Source organism: Peromyscus leucopus, chromosome 22, assembly GCF_004664715.2.
Source record: "Peromyscus leucopus breed LL Stock chromosome 22, UCI_PerLeu_2.1, whole genome shotgun sequence".
NCBI lineage: Eukaryota > Metazoa > Chordata > Mammalia > Rodentia > Cricetidae > Peromyscus > Peromyscus leucopus.
The window spans coordinates 10,318,728-10,331,677 of record NC_051081.1 but is presented as its reverse complement, the minus strand read 5'-3'; positions in this window follow the sequence as shown (position 1 = coordinate 10,331,677).

Genomic DNA, 12,950 nt, shown 5'->3' with positions numbered 1-12,950 from the left:
ATAGACTGGACCAAAAAAAAAAATTCCTTTACCCCATAAAAGTCAAAACACTAAAGAAACAGAATAAAGAAAAAATACTAAGAACAGCAAAGGAAAAAGTCAAAGTAATATATAATGACAGATCCTTCAGAATTATACCTGACTTCTCAATAGAAATTTGGAAAGCCAGAGGAGTTATATATTTGGCTGCATAGTTCTAAGATGATCCAATTTCCCCAGCCACTTATTCTATAGCTTACCTCTATGATTATATGAACTAGCTTGTTTATCCAAGACTTATCATTTCCCACTAAAATGTAATTGAAGATATATCATATTTGCCTTTCTTGTTCTGGCTTACTTCACTCAGTATTTTTTTCTAACTCTATCCATTTATATGCAAATTCCATGATTTTATTTTTTTAAACAGCTGTGTAATATTCCATTGTGTAAATGTACCACATTGCCTTTATCCATTCATTAATTTATGGAGATATAGTCTGTTTCCAACTTTTTGCTATATGAATAGAGCAGCAATGAGCATGGTTAAGCAAGAGTTTCTGTAGTAAGATGTAGAATCATTTGGGTGTGTAACTAAGATTTCTAATAATTAATCTTGAGGTAGTTCTATTCCCTACTTTATAAGGTATTACCACAAAGATTTACATTGTGTTTGAACAAATTTACTTTCACATCAGCAATGGATGAGTGTTCATCGTACTCTACATCCTAACCAACATGAGCTACCACTTGTTTTATAGATCATAGCTATTCTGATGGGTATAAGATGAATTATCAGAGTAGTTTTGATTTGCATTTCCCTGATGGCTAAAAATAATGAACATTTCTAAACATGTTTCAAACATTTGTTTTTCCTATTTTGAGAGTATTTTGTTTAGATCTGTACACCATTTTAGGTTAGATTTTTTATTTCCTTCATGTTCAGAATTTTGAGTTCTTTATACATATGAAGTCCCCTCAAAAAGGAAAAAAGGCAGAAATCAATGAAACATAAAGAAAAAGAAATTAAAAGGGGAGTTAATTATCAAAAAAATCAATAGGATTGATATACCTCTAGGCAAAATAACCAAAAGAATGCGGTAACATATTGAAATTAATAAAATTAGAGAAGAAAAGGGAAACAGTTTCAACAGACACTGAGGAAAGAAATAAAAGAACTTAGATACTTTAAAATTAAAAGATATTTTTAAAATCTTTATTTATTTTTTTAAAATTTATTTATTAAATTTAATTTTACATATCAGCCATGGATTCCCTTGTTCTCCCCCCTCCCCCCTCCCCACCCCCTACCTCCACCTTCCCTCCAGCCCACCCCCCCAATCCCATCTCCTCCAGGGCAAAGGCTCCCTTGAGGATTGATTTCAACCTGGTAGATTCAGTCCAGGCAGGTCCAGTCCCCTCCTCCCAGGCTGAGCCAAGTGTCCCTGTATAAGCCCCAGGTTCCAAACTGCCAGTTCATGTACTGAGGACAGGACCCGGTCCCACTGTCTGGATGCCTCCCAAGCAGATCAAGCTAATCAACTGTCTTATTTATCCAGAGGGCCTGATCCAGTTAATTCAGCAAACTAGAAAACCTAAATGAAATAGATAAATTTCTTTTTATATACAACTTACCAAAGTTAAATCAAGATGAAATAAATTATTTAAAAGGACTCATAAACTTTGGTGACATAGAATCAGTAATTTAAAGTATCCCAACAAAAACCAACTCATAGCAAATCGATTCAGTTTAAAATTCTACTAGTCCTTTGTATAAAAATTAATGACAAGATTCCTCAAATTACCACACAAATTAAAGACAAAAGAAACATTTCAAAATTCTTTTTACAAAGAGATTATTACACTGAAATCAAAACCACAAAAGACAACAAAAACAAAATTACAGATCGACATTTATTATGAACACATAATCACAGAACTTCTCAGCAAAATACTTGCAAATCTAACTCAAGAACACACCAAAATATTTCTCCACTTCATTTTATATTAAAAACAATGATTATATAGTTTTAAAAACAATACTGAAAACTAAAAGAGAGAAAAGTAAATTCATATATAAATGCAGGGCCAAAAGTACAATACCCGATTTTTTATGAATCTTTAAAATCCAGACGTCTTGGAAATATGCATTTCAAGTTTAGAAATATCACAACTCCAAATATACATTGAAATATTACAGCTAATGTCATCTAAACAATACGTCATGACTTAAGAAGACATACTTTTCACGATGTTACCAGGCTAACACAGTTAATAGCAATAAGCTTAGCATTATTGAGGATAGGAGAAGGAATGCTTAGGATTCACGAGTGTGATAAACATAACATAGAATCAAAATGGTGATGATAACAACAGTTGCTGAGGAAAATTGGAGCTAATAAAAACAAAAGAATACAAATTTTACCAAGTGATGGGAATCAGTAAATACCTTTCAATAATAACACTGAGTTTCACTAGTCAAAAATCACCTATGAAAAACACACAATAGCTGTCTTAGGGGTTTTATTGCTATGAAGAGACATCATGGCCATGGTACCTCTCCTAAGAAAAGCATGAACTCAGATGGCTTACAGTTTCAGAAGTTTAGTCCATTATTATCATGATGGGACATGGCAGCATGCAGGCAGGCATGGTACCAGAAAAGGAATTGAGAGTTCTCCATCTTGACCTGCAGGCAAAAGGTAATGAACTGTCTGAGTGTGAAACTGAGTGAAGCTTGAGCAAAGGAGATCTCAAAGCTCAAATCCACAGTGACATACATCCTACAAGAAGGCCACATTCTACTTCAACAAAGCCATACTTCCTGATTATGAAACTCCTTGTAAACTTATGGGGACCAATTACATTCAAACTACAACATTACACTCCATTGTCCCCATAAGCTTGTAACAGTATCACAATGCAAAATGCATAGTCCAACTTCAAAAGTTCCCATACTCTATCATAGTCTCTACAATATTTAAAAATCCAAAGTTCTAAGTCTCTTCTGAGATTCATGTAATCTCTTAACTGCAATCCCTTATAAAATTAAAACCAGATCACAAACTTCTAACTTATAATGGGATAGAATATATATTGCTGATGCAAAATGTAGGGAAAGGAGCATAGTGAGAAAATATGGGACCAGAGAAAGACCACAAACCAGCTGGGCAAACTCTAAATTCTTAATCTCCATGTCTGTTGTCAAAACACTCTTCAGATATCCAATTCCTTTCAGTGTTGTTGACTGCAACATACTTCTTCCTCTTGGGTTAGTTTATTTCCTATTAGCAGCTTTCTTTGGCAGGTATCCCATGGCTCTGGCATCTCTAACATCTTAGGGTCTCTAAAGCAGTACAGGCTGCAATTTCACAGCTTCACATGATGGCTTCACTAGGCCCCCATTCAGGACACCCCAGACATATGCCTGGCCTCAGCAACTTTCTTTAGGTATTGAGGCCAATTCCATAACCTGATCTTCTGCCAGAACCACATGGCTCAAGTTGCCAAGTTGTGCTGCTTACTGGAGTTGGAACATGACTCCCTTACTCAATTACATAATCACCAGCTTTCTGTTTTGGAAGGTTTCCTTCAATGCATAAACTTGCCTGTCCTGAAAACTGGATCTGTAGACAACCTTGAATTGAGATATGCATCATAGTTCTATTTTTTTTTAAATTTACATTCTGCCCACAGTTTTCCCTCCTTTCTCCCCTTCCAGTCCTTACCCACTTCCCTTTACCCTCCCCAACAAACTCCTCCTCTGTTTCTATTCAGAAAAGTGCAGGCTTCCCATGGATATTGACAAAACATGGCATATCAAGTTGTACTAAGACTAAGCACTTCACCTTGTTTTAAGTCTGAGTAGGGTACCCAGTATGAGGTATGGTCTCAAAAGCCAGTAAAAGAGTGAGAGATAGCCCTGCTCCCCATGTTAGGAATCCCATAAGAAAAACAAGGTATACAAATGTCACATATATATGCAGAGGTTCCCTAGTTGTCTTATCAATCTCTATGGGCTCCCATAAGCCAGAATAATTGATTTTGTGGGGTTTCTTCTGATGTTCTTGAACCCTCTGGGTCCTACACTTCTTCCTCTGTGTCTTCTGCAGGATTTCCCAAGCTCAGTCTAGTGTTTGACTGTGGGTCTCTTAATCTGTCTCTACCATTTCCTGGATGAAGCTTCTCTTTTATCAACTGGGCTCAATTGGGCTAGACACCAATATACAGGCAGAGCAGAGAATATCATTAGGTATCATTACATTGACATTTTCCCCTCCAGTCCTGTTTGGTTCTAGGATAATTATGCTACAACTCACAAATTCAGAGAGGATGGGTAACAAGTATGGTGGAAGGGGTATGTTCAGATTTCCAAGGGAAGGTGGAATAGAAGAGATTTTGTGAGTGGACTGGGGATGGGTGGAAATAGGAACATAAGGGATCAGGTAGGGTGGGGTGAGGGGAGATTATGGAAAGAGACAACTTGAAAGTAAGGGCATTTCAGGGTCAGATATAAATCTGATGCCAAAACAAACAAACAAACAAACAAACAAACAAAAAACAAAAAACTCCCAGGTATCTACAAAGATCATCCCAGCTTATACTCATAGCAATTGTGGATGTTTATCCTGAACTAATCATCTCAGTGACCAAGCAAGACTTCAAGTGGATAGATTGTGACACCAACCAAGCCTCATAATCTTTGACCTACAGTCTGTCTTTCCTATGAGATGTGCTGTAGTCAGAGTGGCACAGAGATTGTGGGAGTGGGCAACCAAAGACTGGTCCAGCCTGAGACCCATATCACAAGAATGGCACCATGCCTGACACTGCCTAGAGTGCCACAGTTGTTATTTTTATTTGGTGCTGTGTTATTCATTAAGGGATGATGCTGTGGGATGTTCTGTATGGCAAATGTGTTAATAAATAAAACACTGATTGGCCAGTAGCCAGACAGGAAGTATAGGTGGGACTAACAGAGAGGAGAATTGAGGGAACAGGAAGTGAAGGGGGAGACTACCTGCAGCTGCTGCCAGGGCAAGGAAGATGTAAGGTACCAGTAAGCCACGAACCACATGGCAAAGTATAGATTAATAGAAATGGGCTGAATATAAGAATAAGAGCTAGACAATGATAGGACTGAGCTAATGGCCAAGCAGTTTAAATAATGTAAGCATCTGTATGCTTATTTTATAAGTGGGCTGAGGGACTGCTGGGGCTTGATGGGACCCAGAGAAAACTCCAGCTACAGGATGATTCACTAAGCAGTGCTGTTTACCATGCCAGATAAATCATGAGGTACAACAAAGCCCATTATGTTAATTTATTGAGGAAAGATGTGCTTAGAACTATGGAAATGATCATGCAAGGAGAGAGAAGAAGAAGAAGGGGGAGGAGTCTGTGACCTGCTTTTTATGGATTGCCCCTTCACATGTGCATGTAGGCTTACATAGCTATGCCATGCATGCACATTTATTGCATGATCACACTGTGTGCAAATTATGCCACCACATAGTGCATGGATTATGCAGGATGTAAAGGCCCCAGGATAATTAAGCCTCTTTCTTTGCTACTGGACAGTATATGTGCAGTCATGTAGCAACAATAGTCCCACTTGTAATAGCCTTAAAAATAAAGAGGAGGTCCAGGATTTCCACTATAAAAACTTCAATCCTCTGAATAAATAAGAAAGAAAGACTTCCTAAATATAACACCAGTAGCACAGACACTGAGAGAAACAATCAATGGGACCTCTGGAAACTGAGAAGCTTTTGTAGAGCAAAGGATACGGTCAACAAAGCAAAGTGACAGTCCACAGAATGGGAAAAGGTCTTCACCAACCCCACATCTGACAGAGGACTAATATCCAGAATATATAAAGAAATCAAGAAATTAGATATCAAAATGCCCAACAGTCCAATTAAGAAATGGGCTATAGAACTAAACAGAGAATTCTCAACAGAGGAAACCCAAATGGCTGAAAGACATTTAAGGAATTGCTCAACATCCCTAATCATCAGGGAAATGCAAATCAAAACGATTCTGAGATACCACCTTATGCCTGTCAGAATGGCTAAGATCAAAAACACTGAAGACAGCTTATGTTGGAGAGGATGTGGAGCTAGGGGAACTCTCCTCTACTGCTGGTGGCAATGCAAGCTTGTACAACCACTTTGGAAATCAATATGGTGCTTTCTTAGAAAACTGGGAATCAGTCTCCCCCAAGATCCAGCTATACCACTGTTGGGCATATACCTAAGGAATGCTCAATCATACCACAAGGGCACTTGTTCAGCTATGTTCATATCAGCATTGTTTGTAATAGCCAGAACCTGGAAACAACCTAGATGCCCTTCAACTGAAGAATGGATAAATAAAATGTAGTACATATACACAATGGAATACTACTCAGCAGAGAAAAACAGTAACATCATGAGGTTTGCAGGCAAATGGATGGATCTGGAAAAAATCATCCTGAGTGAGGTAACCCAGACTCAGAAAGACAAAAATGGTATGTACTCACTCATAGGAGGATACTAGATGTGGAACAAGGATGACTAGACTGCTACTCACAACTCCAGGGAGGCTACCTAGAAAACAGGACCCCAAGAAAGACACAGGGATCACCCAATGACAGAGAAATAGATGAGATCTACATGAGCAAACAGGACATGAGTGGGGTAATGAAGGGCAAGGGTCGAGGGAAAGAGATCTTAGGGGAGTGGGAGATCCCAGCTGGATCAAGAACAGAGAGGGAGAACAGGATAAGAGACCATGATAAATGAAGACCACACGAGAATAGGAAGAAGCAAAGTGCTAGAGAGGTCCATAGAAATCCACAAAGATACCTCCACAATCGACTACTGGCAATGGTCAAGAGACAGCCTGAACTGACCTACTCTGGTGATAGGATGGCCAAACACCCTAACTGTCATGCTAGAAACCTCATCCAATGACTGAGGGAACCAGATGCAGAGATCCATGGCCAGGCCTCCGGTGGAGCTCCAGGAGTCCATTTGGCAAGAAAGAGGGGGGTTTGTATGAGTGAGAATTGTTGAGACCAAGGTTGGAAAAAAGACAGGGACAAATAGCCAAATGAATGGAAACACATGAACTATGAACCAATAGCTGAGGAGCCTCCAACTGGATCAGGCCCTCTGGATAAGTGAGACAGTTGATTAGCTTGATATGTCTGGGAGGCATCCAGGCAGTGGGACCAGGACCTTTTCTCAGTGCATGTGCTGGCTGTTTGCAACCTGGGACTTATACAGGGACACTTGGCTCAGCCTGGGAGGAGGGGACTGGACCTGCCTGGACTGAATCTACCAAGTTAAACTCAATCCTCAGGGGAGTCTTTGCCGTGGAGGAGATGGGAGTGGGGGGTGGTTTGGGGGGAATGAGGGGGGCGGGAGGGGGGAGAACAAGGGAATCTGGGGCTAAAATTAAATTAAATTATAAAATAAAATTAAAAAAAGAAGACCAATAGTGTTAAATTTCTTTAGAGAAGAGCAGAAACAAACATTTAGGAAGACTTATGAAATTTTGTAGATGATATACCAATAGGCCATTTTAATCTTTTTCTTGGGACAGATGATTTGTCCTTTTTCTTCAGTTGTCTCATTTGTCCAGTGTTTTTCATATTACTTAGCCTTCATTCTCCTAAAAGAAAAAAAACCAAAACCTTTCCCCAAGACTAATTTTGGGGAGGTTCCCTTTTGGCAAGTTATTATCTGATTAAATAAAAAGCATGTGTTAATGATATAAGTTAGTTTAAATTGGATTGTCATGCTGGTTGGTCGGGCCTGAGGCCTAGGCTGAGCTGGCCTGAGCTGGGAAGCCGGGGAGCCAATGGGCTGCAAATCCACCAAGCTGAGCCAAGCAGTTTTTAATGAATTCTTGCCATGTGGGCACCAAATGTAGATGTAACTGTCTTATTAAATAAGAAACACAGAGTCAAATGCAGAGTTAAAAGTACAAGAGGTCAGAGCAGTAAGTAGCTAAGAGCAGAGAAACCCTTTCTTACCTATGGTGATATTTTATTTGTACTGAAATGTGATTTTATTTGCATGTTAATAAATAAAGTTTCCTGGGGTCAGAGCTAATAGCAAGCCATAGCAGAAACTGGGTGGTGGTGGTGCATGCCTTTAATCCCAGCTCTTGGGAGGTAGAGCTAGGTGGATCTGTGTTCAAGGATACAGCCAGCATGGAGACATACACCTTTAATCTCAATACCAACCATAGAAGACCTGGAAGTCTGTACAGACAGGCAGTGATGAGGAGGTCATGTGGTTGGGTTTACAACTAATGAGAAAGCAGAATAGAAAGTCTATAAAAAAGACAAACAGACAGGAAGTAGCTCTCTTGGCTAAAGAGGACAGCAGCAGCAGTGAAGGATAAGGTTTTTATCTCTTAGCTCTGACCTCTTGGGCTTTCATCTCTGCATTGGCTCTGTGTTTCTTATTTAACAAGACAGTTACATCTACATCTGGCACCCAACGTTCATGGTACATACAGCCCCTGGCCTGTGAGCTTTTGCCCCTCAAATACCTGAGCTACACAAAGCCGTTGTGGTGGCTTGGCAGCTCGCCGGCTCCCCGGCTCCCCAGATGAGGCCTAGCTTGGTCTAGGCTGCAGGCCCGACCTACCATAGCTACAAGCCATTACCGCAGCTGAAGCTACTTGCTTAAATCCAGTTCTATGAACAACTCAGTCCTGCTCTGCTGGAGCTACTGCTAATTGCAGTAGTTACATGCAGCTTTTGGCTGAAATGCCAAACACACGTGGTCAGAGCATAAGGAAGCCGGAGCTCAAACTTGACTCAGCTCAAGCAGGAATACATAGCTGGATTTAAGCTTTTAGCCAAAACTTGTGGCTATGCTCTCTCTCTCTCTCTCTCTCTCTCTCTCTCTCTCTCTCTCTCTCTCTCTCTCTCTCTCTCTCTCTCTCTCTTTTGAAATTGCCTCAGATTTCTACTGTATGCAGACTTGGTAAGTCAATTAAGATATCAGATATTTTTAAAGAAAAACACTATTTAAAAGAGAAATTCTTTCCACATTTAAAAAATGGGTTTTATGTGTACATTGGAAGAAAATTGGGCTTCGTTTGAAATTTTAGGCAGTCTGACAACGGAACAACTAGATGAGAAGATTAATGTTGATTGAATTATGCACTTTATTACTTTTCTTATCCTTTTTTTTTTTCCTTTTTTTTGTGATATATATTTTTTATTTTACAATACCATTCAATTCTACATATCAGCCATGGGTTCCCCTATTCTCCCCCCTCCCACGCCCTCCCCTTACCCCCAGCCCACCCTCCATTCCCACCTCCTCCAGGACAAGTCCTCCCCCGAGGACTGTGATCAACTTGGTAGACTCAGTCCAGGGAGGTCCAGTCCCTTCCGCCCAGACTAAGCCAAGTGTCCCTGCATAAGTTCCTGGTTTCAAACAGCCAATTCATGCATTGAGCACAGGACTTGGTCCCACTGCCTAGATGCCTCCCAAACTGATCAAGCCAATCAACTGTCTCACCTATTCAGAGGGCCTGATCCAGCTGGGAGCCCCTCAGCCTTTGGTTCATAGTTCATGTGTTTCTATTCATTTGGCTATTTTTTTTTCAATAATTGAGTAAAACTGAAATTTATTATAAGCCACAGTCGTCCTAGGGACCTCCATGCTATATATATATATAGCCTTTATGCTTCTATGGGTTGTGGTCTGATTGTTCATTTTATATCTAGAATCCACCAATGAGTGAGTACATACCATAACTGTCTTTCTGGGTTTGGGTTACCTCACTCAGGATGATTTTTTCTAGTTCCATCCATTTGCCTGCAAATTTCATGCTTTCATTGTTTTTCTCTGCTGAGTAGTACTCCATTGTGTATATGTACCACATTTTTTTCATCCATTCTTCCGTTGATGGGCATCTAGGCTGTTTCCAGGTTCTGGCTATTACAAATAGTGCTGCTATGAACATAGATGAGCATGTATCTTTATGGTATGTATCAGCATTCTTTGGGTATATGCCCAAGAGTGGTATGGCTGGGTCTTGAGGTAGTTCGATTCCTAATTTTCTGAGAAACCGCCATACTGATTTCCACAGTGGTTGTACAAGTTTACATTCCCACCAACAGTGGAGGAGTGTTCCCTTTGCTCCACATCCTCTCCAACATTGGTTGTCATTGGTGTTTTTGATCTTAGCCATTCTAACAGGTGTAAGGTGGTATCTCAGAGTCGTTTTGATTTGCATTTCTCTGATGATTAAGGATGTTGAGCATTTCTTTAAATGTCTTTCAGCCATTTGTAGTTCTTGTTTTGTGAATTCTCTGTTTAGCTCTTTAGCCCATTTTTTAATTGGACTGTTCAGTGCTCTGATGTCTAGTTTCTTGAGTTCTTTATATATTGTGGAGATCAATCCTCTGTCAGATGTGGGATTGGTGAAGATCTTTTCCCAATCTGTTGGCTGTCTTTTTGTCTTATTGACTGTGTCTTTTGCCCTGCAAAAGCTTCTCAGTTTTGAGAGGTCCCATTTATTAATGGTTGTGCTCAGGGTCTGTGCTGTCGGTGTTTTATTTAGGAAATGGTCTCCAGTGCCAATGCGTTCAAGAGTGCTTCCTATTTTCTTTTCTATTAAGTTTAGTGTAACTGGATTTATGTTTAGGTCTTTGATCCACTTGGACTTGAGTTTTGTGCATGGTGACAGATATGGATCTATTTGTAATCTTTTACATATTGACATCCAGTTATGCCAGCACCATTTGTTGAAGATACTTTCTTTGTTCCATTGTATAGTTTTGGCTCCTTTGTCAAAAACCAGGTGTTCATATGTGCATGGATTAATGTCAGGGTCTTCAATTCGATTCCATTGGTCCGTATGTCTGTTTTTATACCAGTACCAAGCTGTTTTTATTACTATGGCTCTATAGTAGAGTTTGAGGTCCGGGATGGTGATGCCTCCAAGGGTTGCTTTATCATATAGGATTCTTTTAGCTATCCTGGGTCTTTTGTTTTTCCATATAAAGTTGAGTATTTTTCTTTCCAAGTCTGTGAAGAATTGTGTTGGGATTTTGATGGGGATTGCATTGAATCTGTAGATTGCTTTTGGTAAGATTGCCATTTTTACTATGTTAATCCTACCTACCCATGAGCATGGGAGATCCTTCCATTTTCTGATATCTTCTTCAATTTCTTTCTTTAGAGATTTAAAGTTCTTATCAAAAAGGTCTTTCACTTGTTTAGTTAGTGTTATCCCAAGGTATTTTATATTATTTGTGGCTATTGTAAAGGGTGATGTTTCTCTGACTTCTTTCTCAGCCCTTTTATCATTTGTGTATAGGAGGGCTACTGATTTTTTTGAGTTGATCTTGTATCCTGCCACTTTACTGAAGGAGTTTATCAGCTGTAGAAGTTCCCTGGTAGAGTTTTTGGGGTCACTTATGTATACTATCATATCATCTGCAAATAGTGAAAGTTTGACTTCTTCCTTGCCAATTTGTATCCCTTTGATCTCCTTTTGTTGTCTTATTGCTCTAGCTAGAACTTCTAGTACTATATTGAATAAATATGGGGAGAGTGGACAGCCTTGTCTTGTTCCTGAATTTAGTGGTATCGCTTTGAGTTTCTCTCCATTTAATTTGATGTTTGCTGTTGGCTTGCTATAAATTGCTTTTATTATGTTTAGAAATGTTCCTTGTATTCCTATTCTTTCTAAGACCTTTATCATGAAGGGGTGTTGGATTTTGTCAAAGGCTTTTTCAGCATCTAGGGAGATGATCATGTGGTTTTTTTCTTTCAGTTTGTTTATATGGTGTATTACATTGACTGATTTCCGTATGTTGAACCATCCTTGCATCCCTGGGATGAATCCTACTTGGTCGTGATGGATGATTGTTTTGATGTATTCTTGGATTCGGTTTGCCAATATTTTGTTGAGTATTTTTGCATCAATGTTCATGAGGGAGATTGGTCTGTAGTTCTCTTTCTTTGTTGCATCTTTGTGTGGTTTGGGTATCAGGGTAATTGTAGCCTCATAAAAAGAGTTTGGTAGTGTTCCTTCTGTTTCTATTGTGTGGAACACTTTGAAGAGGATTGGTATTAGTTCTACTTTGAAAGTCTGGTAGAATTCTGCACTGAAACCATCTGGTCCTGGGCTTTTTTTAGTTGGGAGACTTTTGATGACTGTTTCTATTTCTTTAGGGGTTATTGGTCTATTTAAATGGTTTATCTGGTCTTGATTTAATTTTGGTATTTGGTATTTATCCAGAAAATTGTCCATTTCTTCCTGGTTTTCCATTTTTGTGGAGTACAGGTTTTTGAAGTATGATCTGATGATTCTCTGGATTTCCTCATTGTCTGTTGTTATGTCTCCCTTTTCATTTCTGATTTTGTGAATTTGGGTGCTCTCTCTTTGCCTTTTGGTTAATTTGGCTAGTGGTTTGTCTATCTTGTTGATTTTTTCAAAGAACCAACTCTTTGTTTCATTGATTTTTTGTATTGTTCTCTTGTTTTCTATTTCGTTGATTTCAGCCCTCAATTTGATTATTTCCTGGCGTCTATTTCTCCTGGGTGAGTTTGTTTCTTTTTGTTCTAGAGCTTTCAGTTGTGCTGTTAATTCCTTGGTATGGGATTGCTCCATCTTCTTTATGTGTGCATTTAGAGCTATGAATTTTCCTCTTAGAACTGCTTTCATAGTGTCCCATAAGTTTGGGTATGTTGTACTTTCATTTTCATTGAATTCTAGGAACTCTTTAATTTCTGTCTTTATTTCTTCCTTGACCCATTGATGTTTCAGGTGGGCATTATTCAGTTTCCATGAGTTTGTGGGTTTTCTATAATTTTTGTTGTTATTGAGTTCTAATTTTAAGGCATGGTGGTCTGATAAGATACAGGAGGTTATTCCAATTTTTTTGTATCTGTTGAGATTTGTTTTGTGTCCAAGCATGTGGTCAATTTTTGAGAAGGTTCCATGGG